We start from the raw sequence: 23,727 nt of genomic DNA, 5'->3' as shown, positions 1-23,727 counted from the left end.
GTATTCCACACATTCAGTGTTTTTTCTAGATAGTCACATTTGACTGCTACCTGTTCACAGGTTTATCTAACCCACTGATCCATGGGAAAGTGCCAGGGACAAATCGCTGCTGTTACAGATTCCTCTCAAGGATTTCTCTTTTGTTTGTTTCTTTTGGCCAAATATACAGGGCTCTTAGTTCCCTAACCAGGGATAGAACCTGCATCCCCTGTACTGGAAGCTCAGCATCTTAACCACTGGACTGCCAGAGAAGACCCTCAAGGAGTCTCTTTTGGAGTCGACTGTCATGTCCAGGTTTCCACAGGATCCCAGGTAAATCAACATCTAATCTAAGTGATTTGTCAAATTAGGTAGTATAGGTACTTCCTTGATGGTACAGAGGTTAGGAATTCACCTTCCAATGCAGGGGGAGGTGGGTTTCAATCCCTGGTCAGGGAACAAAGATCCCACCTGCCGAGGGGTAACTAAGGCCATGCCGTGACTAGAGAAGTCCCCGCATGCCACAGTGAAGACCTAGTGCACCCAAAAAATAAACAGAATTGGAAGCATTTCATTTTACAAAATAATTAGGTGGTATAAAGTTTAAATAGAGATATACAACCAGTGGCATTAAATCTGGAAAAAATACTACATCATTGAAAACAGCAAGAGACAATAGAGCAGATGTTTTCACATCCTATGCAAGATATCCAAGAGGATATATTTAATTTTAGACTCCTTAGGTTGGAAGTCTGTGGAGAAATACTTGAGCTGAAATGGACACTTGCATAGAAGTGATATTTGAATACACAAGGGTAGATTTATTCTTTAAAAGACAAAGACAGAAAAAAATGGGGAGGCCAAAAACAGCACATTAGTAAAGTCTATGTCCTGTGTGCATATGATCTCCCAAAAGTCAGTAGCTGCTCCAATCATATTTATGATTTACATATGTAAATATGTAGAAATATGTAAAGTTAACAGAAAAGAACTGCACCAATTTGGATCTCCAGGACTAGGAACCACATGGAGCGTTAAGAAACCACGTGACCCTGATTCTACCATCACTTCCCTAAGTGCAGTGTTCTTGAACAAGGAAGATTCTCTTACCTGATACCTATGTGATACCAGGAGAGTGAAGCAAGTCATAGAACACATTTTATCTACATTTGCCCCCTTGCTGGAATGGGACATTTTCCCCCATTTAAATATCTTTAGACTTTGACCCACATATGGACAGACCTGTAAGTGAGACTGTCCATCACTTGGGAAACGGCTGAATAAACTATGCAGTTCTCAACGGATGAGAAGTGTCTGCACAAATGCTGAGTGACTGTTGAGATAAATGGTATAAAGAAATAAAGACCAAGATGGAGGAAACTGTGTATCTCAAGCTGGCGTTTATCTAGGAAAGTGAAGATGGAGGAGATACCAACATCTACATATACTGGCTCCTATAAAAAAAATAAAATAAAATGATAGACAATGAAGTTTTTAAAAAATTACTTATGGTGGAGAAGAAAACAAAAATGCAAGCCAGACTTCTCCGAATAGATCTTGTTTTAGGTGACTTTAAAACATTAAGTGAAATTCAGCATAACTACAGCTCTAAAGCAGAATGAAACAAACAGCCACTAAGCAAGCTTTTAAATTGTACAGAGAACAAGTCAAGTGACTTTCAAAGACAACAATTTGCCTGTATATCCCTAGTGTTATACCCTCTAAAGATGAAAAGAATCACACAATAAATTCAAACTGGTTTTGGTAATTATATTTCAATAATATTTTTATTGTTATTCTGAAATAGTATTCATTATAGTTACATATAAATTTATAAAGAAAGAGAAAACAATTAATTATTGGTAAGAACTCATTATTTAGTTTCTCTTTGAAAAGAAAGAAAAGGAAGAAAGGTGGGAGGGAGAGAGAGGAAGGAAGGAAGGACAGAAAGAACGAAGGGAAGCAATAAGCACCCCTCATAATCAGGGTGTGGTCTCTAAATATAACTGTTTGCCATAAAGGAATGCCAGCTCCAGACTCAGGGCAAGAAATACACACAAGATAAGTCTAGAACATCGTCATACCAGAAAACAATGGAGCGGCTGAAGATGACTGAAGGACTCATAAGCCAAACTTGAAGAGGCTCCCACTGACCCAAATTGGACAATTTTCAGAACTGATAAGAAAAATACATCAGTATTTTGCATAAGTACCAAATATGTTCAAACATCCATAAGTTCACTAAGATAATTTAAACAAATTAAGTGATCAACTCTGGCTGATGTTAAAAACCAACTCACAGAAACTAGTTTAAAAAAAGAGAGAGAGACAGAGAAATATATATAGAAAGAGGGTGTTTGTGAATTTAGCATCTATCTGGTCTTTGTCGTGCAAACTATACACCAGACTAATCAAATTGCTGGTATAGGGAAAATATTACAGTAAATAAGTGAAGAAGAAATTAAAGAATATCACAGATCTAGACAATCATTTTCCAGACTGTTAACATCACAGAAATAGAGATAATGTGCATCTTATGAAAAAGAGGGTGGCTTTTTAAGCTATTATTTTTTTAGCAGTACTTACTAAGGTATTTGTGGATGACAGGATATCTGTGTTTTCTTGAAAATAATCCAGAAAGGGGGCTGGGAGACCACTAAGAATGCTGAGACATAGATAGAACAAAACTGGCCATGAGTTAATGGTTGCCACAGCTGGGAGACGGTAAACAGAAGTTCATTGCATAGTTCTACTTTTGTGTATAACTGAAATTTTCCATAATCAATTTTTTTTTAATTGATGAGGCTTTGAAGCCACACTGCCTGGGTTTGAATCCCAATGCAGCTACTTAATAGAGATGTAATCTTGGGCAAATTACAGCAAGTTGTGGAGCCTCTCTGTAACTCACCTTCCCCATTTGTAAATTATGGATGATATTGGGTTGGCCAATAAGTTCATTTGGGTTTTTCCAGAAGATCTTGCAGACAAACCCAGCCAAACTTTTTGACCAATCCAATACAAAGGGCCTGTTACGAGGACCAAGTGATATAATGCATATAAAGCATCTAGAATAATTCCTGATATACAGTAAACACCTGTTAGCTATTACCATTTTTAGGATCCTCAAAACTAAATGAAACCTTGGCTTATTAGAGTTTCTGGGCCACTAAACGGTTAAGTTAGATAAGCAGGGTGACAATATACAGCCTTGACGTATACCTTTTCCTATTTGGAACCAGTCTGTTGTTCCCTGTCCAGTTCTAACTGTTGCTTCCTGACCTGCATACAGGCTTCTCAAGAGGCAGGTCAGGTGGTCTGGTATTCCCATCTCTTTCAGAATTTTCCACAGTGCTGAAGCTGAAACTCCAATACTTTGGCCACCTCACGCGAAGAGTTGACTCATGGAAAAGACCCTGATGCTGGGAAGGATTGGGAGCAGGAGGAGACGGGGACGACAGAGGGTGAGATGGCTGGATGGCATCACCAACTCGATGGACATGGGTTTGAGTAAACTCCAGGAGTGGTGATGAACAGGGAGGCCTGGCGTGCTGCGATTCATGGGGTCGCAAAGAGTCGGACACGACTGAGCGACTGAACTGAACTGAACTGAAACGGTTAAGACTGGCTCATGAGAAACTGTTATTTCTTCTTCTTACTGAGGAGCATAACATACATCCAACAATCTCCTTTCCTCCACATAACCACTAGACAGACTACAAAGACTGGCCAGTCTTTCAGTTTTCACCATTCTGACACTCTACCTGCTGCTCCCAAAGAAGAAGAAGAGGTCTCAGGCCAATGCTACTCTCCACTCCCACCTTTATCTCCTAGCACCATGCCCAGGGCCAGCCCACAGTCCCGCGCTGAGCCCTCTAGTGGTGGGTGGTTTAGCAGAAAACCAGTAGTCTAGTCAAAAGCCCTGGATCTTCATCTCGCCTCTGTCCCTGAATAGCTGTGTAACTGTGGATAGTGGTTTGATGGTCCCAGAACTGGGTAACAAGATGTCGCCAGCATTTCTGGAACTCTTGCCTTGAAGCTCCCTTTGGAGACTATTAGAAAATTCTTGTGAGTCCCTTTTGTTGTTGTTGGTCAATCGCTCAGTCGTGTCCAACTTGCAACCCCGTGGGCTGCAGCACGCCAGTCTTCCCTGTCCTTCACAATCTCCTGGAGTTTGCTCAAATTCATGTGCTTTGAATCGGTGATTCCATCCAACCATCTCGTCCTCTGTCGTCCCCTTCTCCTCCTGCCTTCAGTCTTTCCCAGCATCAGGGTCTTTTCCAATGAGTCGGCTCTTCATATCAGATGGCCAAAGTACTGGATCTTCAGCTTCAACATCAGTCCTTCCAATTCAGGGTTGATTTCCTTTAGGATTGAGTCCCTTCACTGACACAGAAAATCTTCAACCTCTGAGAGTAAAATCATAATAAGACACAGCCAAGAAGATTTCAATGAGGTAGATAATAAGGCTGTCTTTGGTTGAAAACCACTTGCAACTATTAAAGGGAGATTGCATCTCCGTTAGGAAGCACACACTGACTTTTAAAAACAGTCCTAAAGAAAAGCAGTGACCAAATTCTCAGATAAAATGTAAACAGCTACTTTAGAAGATGTCTGTTTCACAAAACTCTCCCTGGGGTAGAGTTACTCCCTGGGGTACGGTTACTAATTTTTCTTTAAACCAACTTTTAAATCTCTCCTTAAGAAGAATCATAGTCATGTCATCTACAAAGTATTTGAGTGTGTGGGAGACTCTCCTTTGTACAGATGTAGTCACATAAGTAAATTTACAAGTCAAAAATCATAAAGCTATTTATATTTCAATTAAACAGCTTAAAGAAACTCAGTACAAGTGGGAGCTTGATTAATTGTGTTTCATCCTCTGTAAAATGGGGCTCCAAGTAATGTGCCTAACTCGCAGAGTTGTTTTAAGGATTAAATGAGTAAATATATGAAAAGTATTTAGACAAACTAGCTCATAATAAAAGCCGCATAAGTGTCAGCTATTATCCTTATGAACGTTCCACTGTTTTCAGTTCTCAAAAATGAAACATCCCTTATTCAGTTTCATTTTTCAGTTATCCTGTTTATGGCAAATATAGACTCAAATCACTGATGCACACACATTTCTGAAGATTTGAAAGGCTCTTAAAATTTTGTCCTATGTTTAAGCCAGTATTCTTGTCCAGATAGATAAAATAAATAAGATTTGCTTATATGCAAACACATGGGTTTCTACATAAGGGTCCACCACAAACATTAATTATAGGATGACTACATACCTTTGGTTTTCAGAAAATACCTATATATATATATATATATATATATATCAGCAAATATTCATTGTATGCAACTATACCCAAGTTAACACGGTAGGAACTATGGAAATACATGGAAGAAAAAGGCACAAGCCTCATCCTTGGGAAGTTTCCCAGTTGAAGAAGAAGAAACATTTGCATATGAGGCTGGCTAATGAGTTATGGTTACAGGTCACCTGTGAGCAGTAAGTGACTGGGGCAGAAGGTAACAACACCTGCAGTGGAAAAACAGGGGTGGGGAAAAGCAGAGACGTCTCTAGCAACCAAGATAATTCAAAACCTTTGGCTTAGAGAAGATGGACCTGAGCCCAGGCTTAAGGGATGAGTGAGATTCAGAAAAGGGAAAAGAAGCAAGAGGGTATGAACAAAGGGAAGGACAGATTCTGAGTGGACCCTGGGATGACCACATGGACTCAATCAGGGAGCGGGAGTAAAGAAATATTTGGCAGACAGATAGCCAGACTCTTTGAGACCAGCCTAAAGAATTTCTCCTTTATAAGTGATACAAAGGTAACAAGGGTTTTGAACAAAGCTTTGACATGATGAAAGCAGTAGTTTAAGAAAATTTCTAGATTTGGGGTCCAAAGGGCCTCCTATAGATGAATTAGTTGCAGATACGGGCATTTGTGATTCCCTTCTCTCTCATTTTCAAGAATTTTGTGGTGCATTTGCCAGTGTTTACAACACCTTCGGTTCATATAATCCCTCAGATTTGCTTTCACCTTTCCAAAACAGGAGAGGACTGAGGTAGCAGGCATGTGATTTGCTGAAAACTGAACCCATCTTGTACTCAGATGGCATGGCCACCTGCTCCTTCTAAATTGGATACTGACAATTTCTTAGGCTCTGAAACATCTAGAAGAAGAGTCATCCACTCAAATGCCATCTCTCTTTCTTTAATAGAGAGTTATGAAAATAGAAAAGCATTGCTTTTTTTCTTTTTCTGTATGGTAAAGATATTTTCTTGTTTTTCCTTGTACTTCCTTGTATATCCTGGTGATATAAATAATACACACTTATTGTCAAAAATTGAAATAAATCAAAGAATAAGAAAGAAATCACCCAGAGTCCCAATCCTTCTGAGACAACCATCATTAATATTTAGAGACTCACTTTTTAAGCATCTCAACTACAAATACATAAACACACATATTTTGTAATTTAATCATGATTATCTATAGTGTGTTGTTTATGTACCTATTTAGTCATTTTGTTATCTTTCAATTTTCCTTCTTCTCTCTCCTTTCTCTCAATCCTGTCCTTCTGACACCTAGCTTCATATACCTAGTATATATTTTCCATAATTTTATTCTCTTATACACATATTACATAAATTATATAGGTATCACTGATAAATTTATAAAAGTAGCAGCCATCAAAAATATTTCTCTGCATCATACTTTTCCCACTAAACAGTGCATTATGAAATTTCCTCTATTAAGTGATATTTAACTCACTCTTTTTAATATATCATGAGATAAGAATAATGGTTATTGAATACTTACTATGTGCCAGGGACTATTTCCATATTATGTTGCCAATTTTATTTTAATTCTCACAAAAATCTTCTGAGATTGGTATCACTGTTGTCCTCATTTTATGAATGAGAAAAGGGAGACAGAGAAGCTTAGCACCATTCCTGAGGCTGTTCATCATACATTTAAGATGAAAATAGGGATTAAAGCCCAGGCAGCCTGACGCTATAGCCATGCTATTAAGATGAACCCCACACCATATGACTGAGCCAGGCATGGTGACGCCCCCAACCAGCCCATCCCTAATGGGCACTCTCTTGATTCCAGTTTTTTGCCATTATAATAATACTTGAATAAATATCCTTGGACATATATCCTGATCCATGAGTATTTTATTTCTTTATCCAACGAATATGTAATGAGGATCTACCCTGTGCGAGAGACTATTCCAGATGTTACAGTTCCAGTGGTGAGGGAGATGGACACAGTTCTAGTTTTCATAGAGCTCACATTCTTGTGGGAGAAGACGATGAATGAATGCATGAACAAAGGAACAAGAAAAAAATAGGAGATAATATCCGTGAGTCATATGCATAGAATTAAAAGAGGGGAATGTGATAGAGAGCCACTTGGTGATAATTACAGGTATTGCTTACATGAAACAGATAACCAAATGTAAGATTGGTGGGTTGAAAGATCTATGCTTTTTTTAACTTTAATAACCATTGCTACTCTGCTAAAAGGCTTATTCCTAATAAGTTTCATTTCTAACAACAGAAATATAGAGTTAAAAAAAAAAAAGAAAGAAACTTTTCTTGTCTTCCTTTTTGACTCACTAGGGTCTTAAACTAAAGTTTAAGAACTTTCTTAAAGATTTTTCTTTTTCTGCCAAAGTATGCGAATCAAATTCAACAGAAATAAATTCAACAGAAATAAATGTATATCCGCTACAAGGGAAACATCACAAATGATTTTATATCACTTTATGTACTTTTTAAAACTTGTGCACTTTTATATCAGTTTGTGCAGACTTTGAGTACATATATATGGCTATTCCTATGAAAGAAATAATGCACATCTCTCAGGGAACACTCTCAAAGGAAACACGTGGGTTTGCTGGTGAGGCAAGGGTGGAAGATAGCAAGAGTAAACATTTTTAAGCTAGTTAAACACAAGTGGGCTCTAAAAAATAGCAAGGAAAGAAGTCTAGTAGGTTGAAAACAGACTCCTATAAAGAAAAATTTTGATAAACATTAAAAAGCATGATGGTAAATTCATGTTGATGTATGGCAGAAATCAAACCATTATGGTAAAGCAATTGTCCTTCAATTAAAAATAAATAAATTGGGGGTGGGGGGAAGCAACCTTAAGGGGCTGAAGTACTTCAGAAGTAGCCATCAAAAAAATACCACTGAATGCACTATCCATAGCCTGGCAAGCTAGACTTTCTCACCACATCTCCTTTCCTCATTTGTAGGCCTATCTGGTTATCGTAAGTTCTAGGGCACTGCTATTATTTAAAGGACTCATAAATATGCAACAGGTATTTCATGGAAGAAACTGCAACTGAACAACTTCCAACCAGAAGGAAGATGATTTCCAATCAGAGATGCGGAAAGGAGGAGAGCGTGGCATAGTGGTTCTCAGCGGTCCCCAACGTCTCCACCATTCCACGGAGGAGCTAGCAGCACTCAGACTTCAGACTTATCCTTTCTGCAAAACACCCTGACAAATCAGAGAGAGGGCATGGCAGCCTCCATACCTAAATCCAGCCCCTCGTTTTAAAGGGCTACGAGCTCTATGTGTGCAGAAAAGCAGGGTTTTATTTTAACCATGTTCCACAAGCAAAAGAAATGGAAAGAATTCCAAGCCTAATCTTTTTTCTTCTTCCTTGAAATTTGATCATATTCCTAACTTTAGTCATAGTGCCTGGTTTCCTTTCCTTAATGGAGTGAAATTTATGTCTGTGATTAGAGAATTGGCTTGGGAAAACCATTTGAGTTTTAAAAGTTATATGTTTCAACAATAATAGATATGGGAACCCTGGAACAAAACCAGTATGTTTTGGATGTTAATTCAGACATCATAATGACTTGCTATTTCAATCTGCAGTTAGTAGGTAATGGTGGTATTAGACATATTCAAGGTGGAAAAAAATTGAGTTGAAAGTTTTCCCAAGGATAGCATAGTGATAAATTTAAAATTATAGCCTCAATGTATAGCTTTGGGGCTAAAATGTCCAGGATTATTTTGAAAATAAAGAATAAGGTGGCATGCATTAAAAGAGTAGCTTTTCTGGAAGTGCATTTACTACAAGTGTGACACAAATTCTAACATTCATAGACATAGGGAAAAAAAGAAATCTATTGCCATAGGCAATAGATATGTTCCTTAAGTCAACCCTATCTTTCAGTGTATCAGGGAAACTCACTAGAAATGGAATGAGGTGATGAGACCTTTAGGGGAAGAGGGGCAAGGCCATGAAATGGTCTGGCTCAGTCGTGTCCGACTCTTTGTGACACCATGGACTATAGCCCCCCGGGCTCCTCTGTCCATGGGATTCTTCAGACAAGAATCCTGGAGTGGGTTGCCATGCCCTTCTCCAGCGAATCTTCTCAACCCAGGGATCAAACCTGGGTCTCTCACATTGCAGGCAGATTCTTTACTATCTGAGCCATCAGGGAAGCCCCTCTATCCAAAACAAGCAAGCTAAATTCCTCCTGGTTGGAGGCTACTACTGGGGGGGGGTCAAGGAGTTCTATCCTTGGAACTGCACAAGCTTACTTGGAAATCCTTTGACCTTCTTGCTGCGTGACTTTGAGCAAGTTGTTTAACACTTCTGAGCCTCATCTACAAAACGGGGTGTTAGTAATACTTCATTTCAAAGGATGTTATGAGAATTAAATGAGATACTGTACTGACATACGTAAAACAAAGAAGACATGAATGACATTTTAGTTCCTTCCTCCTTCCTACGCAGTTATTATATTGGCTCTGCAAGAACTGAATTGGAAGAAATGAATTTTGAAGGAAAAAAAAAGAGGCGGATATAGGAGTGAAAAGAAAGAGCTGCCTAGGAGTGGCCTAGACTTAACCTGGCAGAACAATCTCAATGAAAGAGCCAAAGAAACACCACCCATATCCAATGCATCACTATAGCCGCCCCTCTCTTGCAGCACAGAATGCTTTTTCTACATGAATTTCTAAGTCTTTCTAATCAAGGCATACTTACTCATTTATATATAATTTATGTCACTCATTTCAATACTGTTCATTTAAATGTTATGGGCCTAGGACAGTGCTTGTCCCAAAACAAGTAATAAAACATTTATTAACTCTAATGGCATGATAACCTAAAAAGATATAGTCCAAGACATCATAAGCACAGCACAAATGAAAAACCAAATCTACAATCGCAAGCAGTTAACATACCAATTCTTAATTATTAAATATCACCATGGCATACAGCATTCTCCGTAACGTGTAGGAAAGTCCATTTGAGAAGTCTGTGACTCTTTAGGCTTCTTAAGAGATTAATGATGTTAAAAATACAGGACCAAAAATTGTATTAAACCATTTTCTGGCTAAGAACTTTTATTTTTGTAGCTGCTCTCTTGTCATTACCATCAGTCTTTCAGGTGATTTGTGTGCAGGTCTATTTTTTTCACAGGGAACCAAATGTTGATCACTTAACAAGAATTACAGGCTGTGTCCATCACGATGTGTGAAGAACCACAGAATCACCCTGAGGTGCTGGGCACTTTATTTGCGGCAGAGGCCAATTGTCCCCACACACAAGATGGAATTTCAGAGCTTTGGGCCTGGCCAGGATGATCATGGGACCGTCATGGGCTTTCAGGATACCTCGTGAGTAGGTGAAACTGCCAATATTATCTCCATAAATGCTACAGACAGAGGAGGCATGATACACTTAATCACATCCCTCAAACTCCAGCACACACAGCAACTGACAGGAAGTAAGATATGCTTCAATTCAACTTTAAAGCTAGTGTCTTCTGCATGTATCTCTCTGTTTTTGAACAGAGATGGGTAATAGATACCTGTTGGGTAATCCATGCCCTGCCTTAAGAAGCTGTCTGATGATAAGAAAGTTTTCTTGACCTCATTCTAAATTACCCAATCTCCCTACATGGTGAGAGAAGCCATTTGGCAAGGGGAATTTTTAAGCTTATTTTGTTGTTGGTTCTCCATTTCCCTCAGACCTGGTTTTCTAGACAATTTGCCACAAGTTTGTGTTTTTTTTTTAATTATAGTCAAAGACAACTGAAATATTTGAGGCTCTTTTTATTCCACATACAAAAAACAAATAATCATTCATGTAAGTTAAAAAAATCAATTCAGTAAATAGGGGGACTACTACACAAACTCATTATTTGCAAAATACAAGTCCACACAACTAAACTACCTCCCATCTTTTTTTAAATATATATCTTTAATTGGAGGAAAACTGCTTTACAATGTTGTGTTGGTTTCTGCCATACAACAATGCAAATGAGCCATATATATATATATATTTCCCCTCTCTCTCCTGAACCTCCTTCCCCTCTTCCCATCCCACTTCCACTTTCTTTTAAACTTTTAACTAGTTCTTTTAGCATCACATAGATGGATATTTAGATGGTTTTACCTAGCACCAATGCTCTAATTAAAATACTTAAATAAGATGTCACACTAACATGGCTTTATATTAATGTTTCTTAAACGAATACAGAAAAAATTCCATGACAGTCAATTCTCAGCTCCCCATATCCACCAACATTCACTCCATCATCACTGCTGGCCCCAAATTGCTTTACTGCAGTGGAATTATGTTATAACGTTAAATTGCTATAATTCAAGTTTCCAGACCAGAGGAAAAGCAGCCCATAGAGTTAGGTTTTCTGAGGCGAATTAGCAAATAAAAAGAAGTATGATGTAGGAGAACTAAGAGGGTGGGGAGTGAACTTTGTGGGGAAAGAAGGAAGTAATCCCCACGGGCGATTTCTAAGCCCTTTTGTCCCCCTCACCCCCAAGTGTATTCCTGGGGTTTTGTTGTTGCCGATTTAAGGGTGTTTGAAGTACTGGGAGGATGGCTGAAAGGTGATGATCACTTGGTGCAAGGCCTAAATAATCTTTTTTTTTTTAAGTCTTTATTGAATGTTACAATATTGCTTCTGTTTTATGCTTTGGTGTTTTGGCTGGAGGCATGTGGGATCTCAGCTCCCTGACCAGGTATCAAACCCGCGCCCATTCACACTGGAAAGCGAAGTATTAAGCACTGGACCGCCAGGGAAATCCCTGAAGAATCTTGAAGAATTCAACTCAGACTCCCACTACTGCCCACTCAGTCTCTCTCCTCTGCTCCTAACAAACTCCATGCTCGGCTGGGTCCTTTCCAAATAAACAGTGACTGAAACAGGGACCAGAGCAAACGTTTCTGGAAGACAATTGCTTGTTGTAGAAAATGAGTTGTAATCAAATCAATAAAACATCAATCCTATGAGCCTCTACCTGACACAGAAATTACATTGTCCTACTGAACACTTCTTTGAAATGAGATTCCACTGCTCCCCACACCCTGCTCCACACACCCCTTCATTGAATAAAGATTCATTCAGAATTATGACGTGCCAAGTCCTCTGCCAGACACAGGCGGGAGACACAAAGATGAAATGACAGAAAGATGGGTCCCCGCCCTCAACGTGCCGAGAAGGGGGTGGTAGAGGGAAGGAGTGTAAAGTCTAACTTCTCTTTGTAGCTCTTTCTCCCCTTTAATCAAGCCCACATGTTTAACGCAGGGGAACTCAATGTAGTGAGGAGGGGAGGATTATAAAAACGTTCACTTTCATCCGACAGATATGAGAAAACAAGAACATGTTGCCATTACGCGACAACTTTATGGCTCCTAACAACGCCAGCAGGCAGTAAATCAAGGGAGGGTTGCACCGAATAGGCACCTCATGTTTGCTTGAGGAGGGAGCCCCAGGGATGCCAGCCCAGTGCCAAGCTGCCCAGGGCCCCAGACAAGACGGGGAGAAAGGCCGGTGAAGACAGGAGGCAGCCAAGGCCCCATCTACGCTCAATAAAAGCCCGCCAAGCCCCAGTCCCTCCGCAAACCTTCCTTCTCTTCTTAAGAAATGACAGAAATCAGGAAATATTACTTCGGCTTGCAGGCTTCTGTCCTGGCCTATCAAACCCACAGAGAAGTCCCAGCAAATTACTGGAAACTGCACTTTGAACTTCGCCCCTGGCAAGGAGCCCAGTCAAACAGAAATGTAAAAGTTCCTTTCCTCCGAGGGGCCCCTGCACCAGGGTGTCCCTACAGACACTCAGGAGAGCTGATTGCAACAGGTTGGAATGAGGCCCCGAGCCAGGAAAACAAGCCCTGACCAGTATGATTTCCTACTGCCTGTGTTGTTTCTCAAAAAAGTTTTTTTTGGCTTGCTCGCTTTCGTTTTGTTGGACTGCGTTACAGGCTCAGGTCCCATCGAGGAAAAGACTGGCACCGTTTTTCACAAAATGCTTAATCCTTGTTTAGTTCCAAAACAGCTCCATCAGCCCCACCAGTAAGTCTGGTAATGTGGGGGGGCAGGTAGCAAGATTGGGTGGTGGGGAAGGGGTACTGACCGGCCAGGCCAGTTGCTAAGCAAATTCTCTGGGCTCCCAGGGCATCCAGAAGTAATGTGCTGGTAAACCCTGCAGGTATTTCCACCTCCGACAAGGGAGACATCTTTCACTGCCCACTAGACTTCACAGCGGGGGCTGTCAGAGCACAAGAAGCTTCTGCAGTGCCCGGTCCCCGACTGCTGCTTCTTTAGAGAAAACCACCAAAACACTGGCCTCTTTCTAGCTCTGTTCTATTTCTAAGAAAACCAAATTTTGCACCAGCAAAGAAACTGACTCATTACAAAACTAAGAGGTCAACAAGACAGATAAAGCTGAAGGTTAAACAGCTGGAGAAACAAGCCTCTATTCCGGCTGCAGTGGGAGCTCCTAGGAGGAAGTGGTAAATCCCCCGGGGACCCATCAGCAACCTGCGAGGCGGAGGAGGGGCCACCTCTAAGGCCACTTTCTGTCAGATCAAACATTCCTCTCTCAAGCACCAAAATGGATGCAAATCACCACCAGTTAGGCCAGCACTGACCTAACTCTCCTCACGTGCAGTAATTCCAACTGCTTTCTCACAATGGGGCTTTCTCCTATGACACTTGCATTGTTTCATATGCAGAGTCTGAAGAGTGCAGTCATCTACTCTTCTGATAATGTTGTAAAGAAAACTCCCCGCAATGTGTTTTCTGAAGTCCTGTGTTCTCTCAAAAGATCTCGCAGGGATGGGTAGGACTGCTTGCTCCATCTCTAAGCCTACAGCGTCCCCTTCCCTGGCTCCCTGACCTCTGACTGACCCAGTTCTGCAATAACCAACAGTCAATGAACACTGCACTGTCCCCCCGCACCCCCCACCCACCCCCGGCGCACATGCTGCTGGTAAAATCTCCTTTATAGGGCACTCCTGGCTGGCCCTGGCATAGCCCAGGGAGGTTCCCACAGCTTCTGGACTGGGATTGTTAAAGCTGAACACTACCATTAGTTCCCACTCCTTCTACCTCCCAGGGGTTCCAGAAGTAATTTGAGAAGAACAACACACCCAGACCTCACAGAAAGCCTATAAAGATGGTGTGTACTGGTGACCTGTTCTCTCATCCATGCATTCAACACGCATTTATGATGATTCACTCTAACAAAGCGCATCTCACCATGTAGATGGCCCTCGGGCTCTGTGTCATCCTCTACAAAATGACCTGGGAGAAAAATACCTTGCACTTGGGGAAGTCGGGCCCACAGATGGCCTGACCAGTCACACCCAGCACAGGGGAGAGCCCCATGAATAAGTGGAAACAGAAGACTTGAGGTGAGATAAGAGGTCACACCTAGAGAGGAGCCCCTGGGGCCTCACAGGAGGGTGAAGCCTGCCAGTGTATGAACCCTTCATGAGAACAGGCCACAGAGGGAAAGCAGTGTCAGGAACTGAGTCTGGTGGGCATCGGGAATTAGAGCAGCCTGTCTTGAACTCAGGGATACACGAAAAGCCCCAGGAACACTTGACCAACCAGCAGACCCCTCAGCCATCCCCAGCTTACCCTCAGCAGTTCTGATCCATTTGGTCTTGTCAGATCCCAGGTGATTCTGGTGCTGCAGCTTCATAAACCACACTTTGCAAACCACCAACTTAGAGAATGACAGGAAGAAGAGTTGCGAAAGGTGAAAACAGAGAGGCATGGAAGGTAGCAAGAGACAGTCTGGAAAATGGAAGAACCAAGATGGTGGAACAGTAGTTCAGAATCTAAAGAGAAGAGAGTTTCCTAAGGGGCTGAGGGTGGGGAAAGGACATTTCATTTCAAGCTCCAGCAAGAGCTGAGTATCTGTAAGACAAAGTCTCTATAAGACAAAGATAAGAACTAGGTCATTTGGGCTTACTCTGTTAAATGCTCAAATTCTGCTCAAAAATTCAATAAACAATAAGCATCCTTAAAATTGTATTATGCCAATATGATGTTTGAGTGAAAATATCCTAAAACTCAAGTTAATCCAAACTTCTTTCAGAAAAGCAGTTTCATTCAAGCAACATGGATAGTTGGCTGCCTGGAGTCATACAACTCAATCCTCAGAACCTGCATTCCATGTATACTAATAGTAAGAGGTGACCCACTTGTGACCATACACTTCTTCACGTGTTACATCAAGGACCAAAAGCATGAACATTGGTTCTAAGCCACAGAGACACAACAAGCTAGAAGAACTGAGTCTGCAAAGAAGGCCTTCATTTCCATTCAGAAATCCAAGGAACCAACGAATTTCAGTTGTGCCAAATAACATGGAAGACTAGAGCCATATGGGTGATGACTAGCAGCTAGGGAGAGGAAAATTCAGAGCACTTCCTCACTAGATAAAGTCCCGGTGCCAAAAAGCCTTCCCACCCCAACTCCCTTCACTGGACCATGACCGCCTTTTGATGACGATAGAAAAAAACAACTGCCCTAGAAAGAAGGCAGTGCAAAGATCCACAAAATATAAAACAAAGGGATGAAAAACAGGAGAGAAGAGATGTCCAGGAGATCCATCTTGTGACTAATAGGATTTCCAGAAAGAGAGAACAGAGAATGTATCACAAAGAAAGTATCAAATAAATACTGCAAGAAAATGCCCCATATCCGAAGGACGCACATGAGGGCCCATTAGGGAAGCAGCACACTCGATAATATGGACTTCCCAGATGGCTCAGCGGTAAAGAATCTACCTGCCAATGCAGGAGACACAGAAGACGTGGGCTGGATCTCTGGGTCAGGAAGATCCCTGGAGGAGAAAATAGCAACCCACTCCAGTATTCTTTCCTGGGAAATCCCATGAACAGAGGAGCCTGGTGGGCTACAGTTCACAGGGTCGAAAAGAGTCAGACACGACTGAGCACACAAAAATAAAAAGTAAGTACACTGAATAAAAGACTTACAGCAAAGCATTTCAGTGCTAAATTGAGACGATCCTAAAAGCTTCTGTAAAGAAAGAAAGGTCACAAATAAAGGACTGGTGGTCAAAATTGCTATCACACTCCTCATAACCCTAACCCAGAAGACAACAGAACAATGCCTCCAAAATTGTGAAGGGATGGATATCCAAAGTCTAGGCTTATATAACCAAGCATACTAGTAACTAACACTGTATATGACAGGCAGGCTGGGTGGATTACCCTCTCTTCTCTCATTAAGCATGCCTTTCTTAAGGCCACTAGAGACTTTGAGCAAACTCCAGGAGAAAGTGAAGGACAGGGAAGCTTGGTGTGCTGCAGTTCACGGGGTTGCAAAGAGTCAGATGCAACCAAGCTATGTAAGGATAACTAGGGATCATCTGTCTCTCTTCAGAAGCTGCTTTTACCTAGGCAAGACCCACTAAGAGCTATCCCCATAAATATATCCATATTTATCCATAAATAGCCCCATATTTCTCCAGCGGATTTAAATTCCACTGCCTGAGCTCACAAACCCTTGTCTTCATTGTTGGTTTCTCGATCACCTTTACTATTTTTTTAAATATTTATTTTATTTATTTATTTGGCTGTGCCAGATCTCAATTGCAGCATGCAATCTGCAGTTGTGGTATACGATGAATCTCTAGTTGTGGTACACAAACTCTAAGTTGTAGGATCTAGTTCCCTGACCAGGGATCCAACCTGGTCCCCCTGCATTGGGAGCACAGAGTGCTAGTCACTGGACCACCAGGGAAGTCCCACCACCTAACCTTGCTGTCTGTTCCCACTCCACATCCCATTTAGGCCCTCATCCTCTACATTTTCAATATAAGCTTTTTTCCAAGACTCAGAGACGCTGCATATGGCTCTTTCCATATATTCTTCCTAAAATTCAAGGGCAGCCTCCACTGAGCCTGTGCCACCTAACAGGGGGCCTGAAACAGGGAAGGTCAGGTGGGGTCAGGTGGAGGCTCAGAACAAAAAGGCAATAAAGGCATCAACTACTAAGACATGCTTCTAGATGACAATGAAAGTTTTGTGTTTTGTCCATATATGTGCTCCCTAGGGTGGAAGAACACACGGGGATTCTAGGAGAAGCTCTTCTAAGGAGTGTGCATTTGCCCCAAACATCATTCTTGTCCTAAATCTCAGGATCCTTAGTTGTTATTTAGTCACTCTGCAACCCCAAGGACTACAGCCCACCAGGCTCCTCTGTCCATGGGCTCTCCTAGGCAAGAATACTGCTATGAATTGCCATTTCCTTCTCCAGGGGATCTTCCCGGCCCAGGGGTCAAACCTGCGTCTCCTGCCTTAGCAGGCAGATTCTTTACCATCTGAGCCACTAGGGAAGCCCTTGGGATCCTTAAACCTAATGGAAAAGAACCTCTATGGAGCTCAGGTTCAGCAGAGAAGTAACCCCATTGCCTTACTCCATCATGATTAACAGAACATCCCTAAATAACAATATGTGAAGCTTAAGAAAGCATCTGAGATATTAGGATGTCTTATCTATTAGGATTTTAAAAAGCAGGTGGTCTTCATATTTACTTAGCAATGTACAATACAAATTCGCTCAAGCTCCAGACCTGGTGCACCACCAGCACCACACTCAACCTGTCCAAAATCTAATCCATGGCCTCCTTCCCTAAAACCCCCCTTCCGACTTCCTTATTCTAGTCACTGGTATCGCCAGCATCTGTTTCACATGGTTCTCACACTGGGTGTGTTCTTTGCATCCTTCCAGGTCCTCACACCCAGCTGATGAAATCCTATGAAACCTGGAGAGTCCTGTTGGCCCTCCCCTGCGTGAGCTTCTCCTTGCTCCCCATCCCACCTTCCCAGGGTCACTCCAGTTCACAGCCTCATTCCCTCCAGCTAGCTCACAGCTTCCCAGCTACTGCCCAGCTACTCTGAATCCAGGGCACAGCTCTGATCATTCTGTAGCAAGACCACACATCGGCTGCCTTCTGATATCCATTTTCCCTTCTCTCTTCATAACAGAACCCAAGCTTTCAGCTAATCACCTCCCTGTCCAGAATACAGTGTACATTTCTTAGCCTCCATGAAACCAGGTGTGGCAATGAAATTCAGTTCTGGCCAATGAGATGTAAAAAAACAGGTCATGAGGGACTGCTGAGAGGGCTGATTAAAGTGAGCTGAGAGCTGGGATGCATGCCCCTTTCCCCTTTTACTGCTCTTTCTAGCCTGCAACGCAAGCATGGTGGGTGGAGTCCAGAAGCCATCCTGGGCCATGAGGTAACTGTAAGCATGAAAACCTGCTTCACTAAAACAGAAAATCAAAACATTAGGAGAGGTCTAGGACCCTGATGCTGCATGGAGCTTGCATGCCTGCCCCAAACTGTCCATCTCCAAAGCCTCTTATATAAGGAAGTAACTCTTCTGTGCTTGTGTATCAGTCGTTCAGTCATGTCTGACTCTTTGCGACCCCATGGACTGTAGCCCACCAGGCTCCTCTGTCCATGGGATTCTCCAGGCAAGAATACTGGAGTGGAGCAGCCATTCCCTTCTCCAGGGGATTGTCCCAACCAGGGATCAAACCCCAATCTCCTACACTGCAGGCAGATTCTTTACCGTCTGAGCCACCAGGGAAGTCCAGCTACTATTTTTCAGGCCTCTGTTACTCAAGCTCCATGCAAAACAAAACTGACAAAATTTTGCTCTGAAAAATCATTGGTGGCCCCCAAATTCTAATGAAGCAACATCCAGCCTCCTTGGCCAAGCACCCATGGAAATCCCAAATCTGAAGTGAAACTTCATTTCCAATCTTGTCTTCCAACTTCTTTCCTTCATGCAGCTTATAATCTAGTGAAACTAAACAGCTGTGATTCCCAAGGAGCATGGCCTTTACCAAGGGCCTTCAAGAGAATCGTAGAACATTAGAGCTGAAGACCTCAGCAAATCTCCAGAGCAGTGGGTTCATAACAGCTGTTATCCATGAGTCTCTATTTGCATTTTCCTTTCACACAACTCCAATAATATATAAGAAAAAAGCAGAGCTGCTCTGATTTGAAAACCACTGGCCTGGTCCAAGCTTTTATGTTTTTAAAGGTGAGGAAACTGAGGCGCATATGGATGGGAGTGGGTATGACGGGTCCCAGGCTGGCTAGTCACTAGTCCAGAACTAGAACCCAGATTTCCGGACATGTACTCTGCTCTTTTCATTGTTGTTGTTTAGTCACTAAGTCATGTCTGACTCTTTGCAACCCCATGGATTGCAGCCCATCAGGCTCTTCTGTCCATGGTATTTCCCAGGCAAGAATACTGGAGTGGGTAGCCATTCCCTTCTCCAGGGGATCTTCCCCACCCAGGGATCGAACCTGAGTCTCCTAAATTGGCAGGCGAGTTCTTTACCACTGAGCCACCGGGTAGGCCCAAGATCCTCAATAAAAGCAAAACTAAGTGTACCAAGTTTTCAGATACCTATTATTTCTGGTTAAAGGAAGAAGGAATTATACTAACCAAGGATTTCCGGGCCTTCCCAATCCCCATTGACTGGGCTGGAGGATCAATCTGGAATTTTCTGAACATCATGTTTCCACTCAGACCCATGCCCAAGGGAGCTACTGTAATGAACCCAGTGCCCAGAGATGTGGGATTACATACCAGGCCAAAGGATGTGGCTCCCCATGATACTCATAAAATCCCATTGGCCAGGGTTTTATACTATTAAAAATTATCAGGATGTTGGCTTTCCTGAGAAAACCACATTCTGTTCAGTCCTTTACTCATCATGAGTGGCAAATTGAGTTGAATATGCTATACTGAGTCTACCTGACGGTGTTTAAGGAAGGTCACTGCTCCACATAAAACAGAGAGGGAAGGAATCATTCAAAGTCAGAGGAAGGAACCCAAGACATCACCAAGTCCCACCGCACTGAGGTGAAGTTCTGCTTCGCATGCTTTGTACATTTATTTGTTTTGAATTAGGTCCCTTCTCTCTATTTGGATAATATAATCACAGGGGACTCAGACATATGTATAAGGTTAATGTTACCTAGGGGAAAATGAACCGGACTGTGATTGTTGAGCAGGAAAAGATAGAGGAAAGAGAAGAAACACAAGAGTGTGAAAGGTCCCAAAGGGCACTGGTGGCTAAAAAGTTACCTCGGGGCACATTTCCTGCTCTCCAGAGAGAGAGGGCAAGGACAGCCTCCGAACCAGAGGGGAGAGGATGAGGTCAAAGACACTGACCGCTCATCATCACTGGAGGTTCAACAGACTTGGCCTGCACAAGTAGCTCCCTCCCCTGAAGCAGGCCAGACCTGATGCACACAGCCTGACTGCGCATGCCCTGTGACCTGGGCTCTGGCTAAAACCTCTGTAAAATGGGGATGATATTACAGTACCTATTGGATGGGGTGTTTTGAGGAATAAAAGAAAGGCCACACAGAAACTGGTACCTGGTTAGTACTCAGTAAGTGTTAGCTATTGTCACGTTTTACACTCAGGTATATCCCCAGCTCCCCAGCGAAACCATAAATACCTTAAAAGCAGAGACCATGCCCTTACTTCCGGGCTGCACACAGAATCCACACTTAGACGCATTCAGTGTTGGTTGATTGATTAATGGGCACTGGAAGAAGAGGCCAAGCTCATTAGATTACATGTGACAGCACGTTCCTTCCAGAAACTCTCCAGCAGCCCTTCATTTGGGGAGAAAGCAGCAAATCCCAGGGCCTTTTAAAGAATATCAAAGTATCCCCTATTCCCTCCTGTTTTGCAGATCAAAGAGAGCTGTCAAGGGTAAGCTGGGGACGGCGGAGGCAGGGGAAATGACGGAGGGACGCTTCCCAGCCGAGGCCTGCAGCTCGGGCTCCTGCCAGGGCGCGCAGCCCTGCTCCCGCGCGCACCTCTGCGTCCAGACTTGTGCGGCGGCTCCTGTGCAGCCTGTCCGGGCTCTCCTCCCGGAGATCGCGCTGCTTTTGTCTGCAGCTCGGTTCACGCCAGAAAACACCACCGCCAGCCGGGCCTGTTCAGGGGTCACGATCAAAGGGCAGGCTGTCGGAGGCAAGAAGCAAGTACCCCTTTTTAGGATGCCTACGTCCTTGAGATTCAGGTTCAAATCAGCACTCGGGGCTCACCTGTCCCCTAGTTTGGGGCACCCGGGCGCCTTCCCCAGGCGGCAGGCGCGGTCACGTGGCCGCCTTCCCAGCTGTGGGGGGAGCCCGCCCCTCCCCCTGCCGTCTGGGGAATCGGGTTACCTGGAATGTCAGGCCCGCTTCTCCCGGTCTGGGCGGAGGCCGGAAGGGCTGGGGTGCGGGGAGTGGAGGACGGTGGGGAGACTGGGTGGAGAAACCAGAAACCTGGGAGGAGGGAACACGTCTCCTTTTATTTTTTAGGGCACCCGTGATGCAGGCGCCTGTGGCTGGGGAAGAAAGATGACAGTTACCTTTGTTTATCTTGAGACAAAGAGAGAAAGGGGGTGCCCCCCCGCCCCACGTGCCCCTGCAAATACAAGTGAGATGCTTACCCGAAGTTGTACTGGATGGGGACCGAAGACGATGGCAACCACGCCGGGATGGAGAAAATCACACGGGTAACTGTGTAAGCGATGGCTAGTGAGGATGCCTGTGTCATAGGCAGATTATGGAAAGCACACCTGGGTGCTGCAAAGCCCGGGAGTGAAAAATTGGTTTTATGGAGCCATTGAGTGAGCAATAGGACGACGGTTTTCTGTTGTGTCAGCACAACAGAATACCATTCCAGGTATTGTGCGACGTCTTCGCGGAGTCCCACGTTCACACCAGAGTATGTGCCAACCATACGGGTCTTATGAATATCCCCGCGATTTTTTCCTTAAGAGGATGCCATTTCCCTCTAGTCTGCAGTATTTGAGGAAATCAGACTCTCCCCGACCAGTGCCTCCATCACTATCTTCTGAGCTTCCGGTCAGCAATCTGGAAGTTTACCCTCTAGGAAGGCAGACACCTCCACAGGGAAAATGAGACACCTTCAAGATTAAAACAACTAGAAAAGGGAGGGAAAAAATCAGATACTATCCTCTCTGCCATGGCCTCATACCTTGAGGAGTTCAAAGGTTTTCCAAGCCTGCGGCACTTGACAATTATAATTACACAGTAAAATACCTAAGGTTAATGAATAACCTCTAAAGGAAGTTACTTCACATAATGACAGCAATTTCTCTGAACTAAATGTTAATAATAAGGCCTGTAATACTGTGAGAAGGAAATGGTGGCAATTGGCAAATGGGACTCTGTTGCTTGGTAACAAGACCTGAGGTATGAACATTCTCTTTACCTCACGGGAAAGCGGTGGGTGGAAAGCCTGCAGCCTCAGCCTGAACAGTTGGAAAGGCAGGCAGCTTTATGAAGCCACCGGCTGTCCAGCGGTCCATAAAGTGGAAGCATGTGTGGCTGATCACTGTTAGCAGAGAGAAGTTTGATGAGGAATAATTCCCTAAGAATTACTTAGCAGCGCGGTAAAGGAAATGGGGTGTAATCTGTAAAGAGACTTGAGGGCAACCTAGTTCACATTACCTGGTACAAATCACTGCTCACAAATAGAACATTTCAGCAAAATCCACCCAAGAGCTAAATCTTCTCCCCTGCCTTTCTGCTTCTGTTTCTTCCAGCAGAGACATACACTTTGATCCTCTTGTTTTATTTTGTTTTGCTTTGTTTGTTTTGGTTTTTTCCCTGTTTTGGAGCAACTCTGGCATTTGAGAGATGAATTAGGAAAGGAATGCAATTAAGTCAACCCAAGAGTGCAAGGTTCCTCGTGGAAGAAAACTTTACACATTTGAACTGCAGGCGTACCTTTCCTTGGGTAATTATTGGCAGTCTGAATTGAAAGATCCTAGAGACAACTTCTTCCAGCTGGTCATTAATCAACAGGAAATGGCCTCCAACAAGGTCATTATTACCTTAAACCATTACATGCAGTGTATGCAGCATGAGCTATGCAGTGCGGCTGAGATAAGACTAGAAGGTTTAAACCTCTGTTTGTTTTATGACTTCCTGGACAACTTTTAAAAATAACAGCGTTCTGGGGTCCCACATCTGGATGTTGCTAGAGTAGGTCTAGGATAGTACCTGAGAATTTATACTAAATTCTCCATGGTACTCAGAACAACTGCCAAGTGTGAGAACCACTGTTTTATGTTAGAAGTAGTTTCTGGCTGGACAAAAGATAAAAAGTGAGACTGAACACTTTTTGCACTAGGAATTTAATACAGTTCAGTTATTTCCCTAAGAGAAATTGATCTACATGTTTTTTTTTTTTTTTAAGAAAACTAAAGGCATTCATTCTATTCAATAAATGCATCGTTTCATCATTTCATTTTTTAGTATTAAAAACATTTTAGAACAGATTATGTGTGTGTGTATGTGTGTGTGTGTGTGTTAGTTGCTCAGTCATGTCTGACTCTTTGCGACCCCATGGACTGTAGCCTACCAGG

At 42.8% G+C, this 23,727-nt stretch overlaps 3 long non-coding RNA genes across 4 annotated transcripts in view; all 3 read right to left on the bottom strand.

Moving 5' to 3' along the window:
- LOC122694084 overlaps nucleotides 1–10,610 on the bottom strand; it is a 70,885-nt gene extending 60,275 nt beyond the window's left edge. Inside the window, exon 1 of the long non-coding RNA XR_006341100.1 lies at nucleotides 10,202–10,610. This is a non-coding gene — a long non-coding RNA (uncharacterized LOC122694084). The remainder of the gene's footprint in view (nucleotides 1–10,201) is intronic.
- Nucleotides 1–23,727, bottom strand: part of LOC122694083 — a 132,160-nt gene that overhangs the window by 84,727 nt on the left and 23,706 nt on the right. The gene's annotated exons all lie outside the window — the stretch shown is intronic.
- On the bottom strand, nucleotides 20,935–23,019 carry LOC122694082. 2 transcript variants are annotated; one of them, XR_006341096.1, is made up of 3 exons: nucleotides 21,781–23,019; nucleotides 21,512–21,675; nucleotides 20,935–21,308 (listed from the first exon to the last, which is right to left on the bottom strand). It is a non-coding gene; the product is annotated as an uncharacterized LOC122694082 (long non-coding RNA). The 2 variants fall into 2 exon arrangements; XR_006341097.1 differs by having other exon boundaries at nucleotides 21,512–21,613.

Source organism: Cervus elaphus, chromosome 5, assembly GCF_910594005.1.
Source record: "Cervus elaphus chromosome 5, mCerEla1.1, whole genome shotgun sequence".
NCBI classification, from domain to species: Eukaryota; Metazoa; Chordata; class Mammalia; order Artiodactyla; family Cervidae; genus Cervus; species Cervus elaphus.
This window is presented reverse-complemented; position numbering and strand designations above follow the sequence as displayed.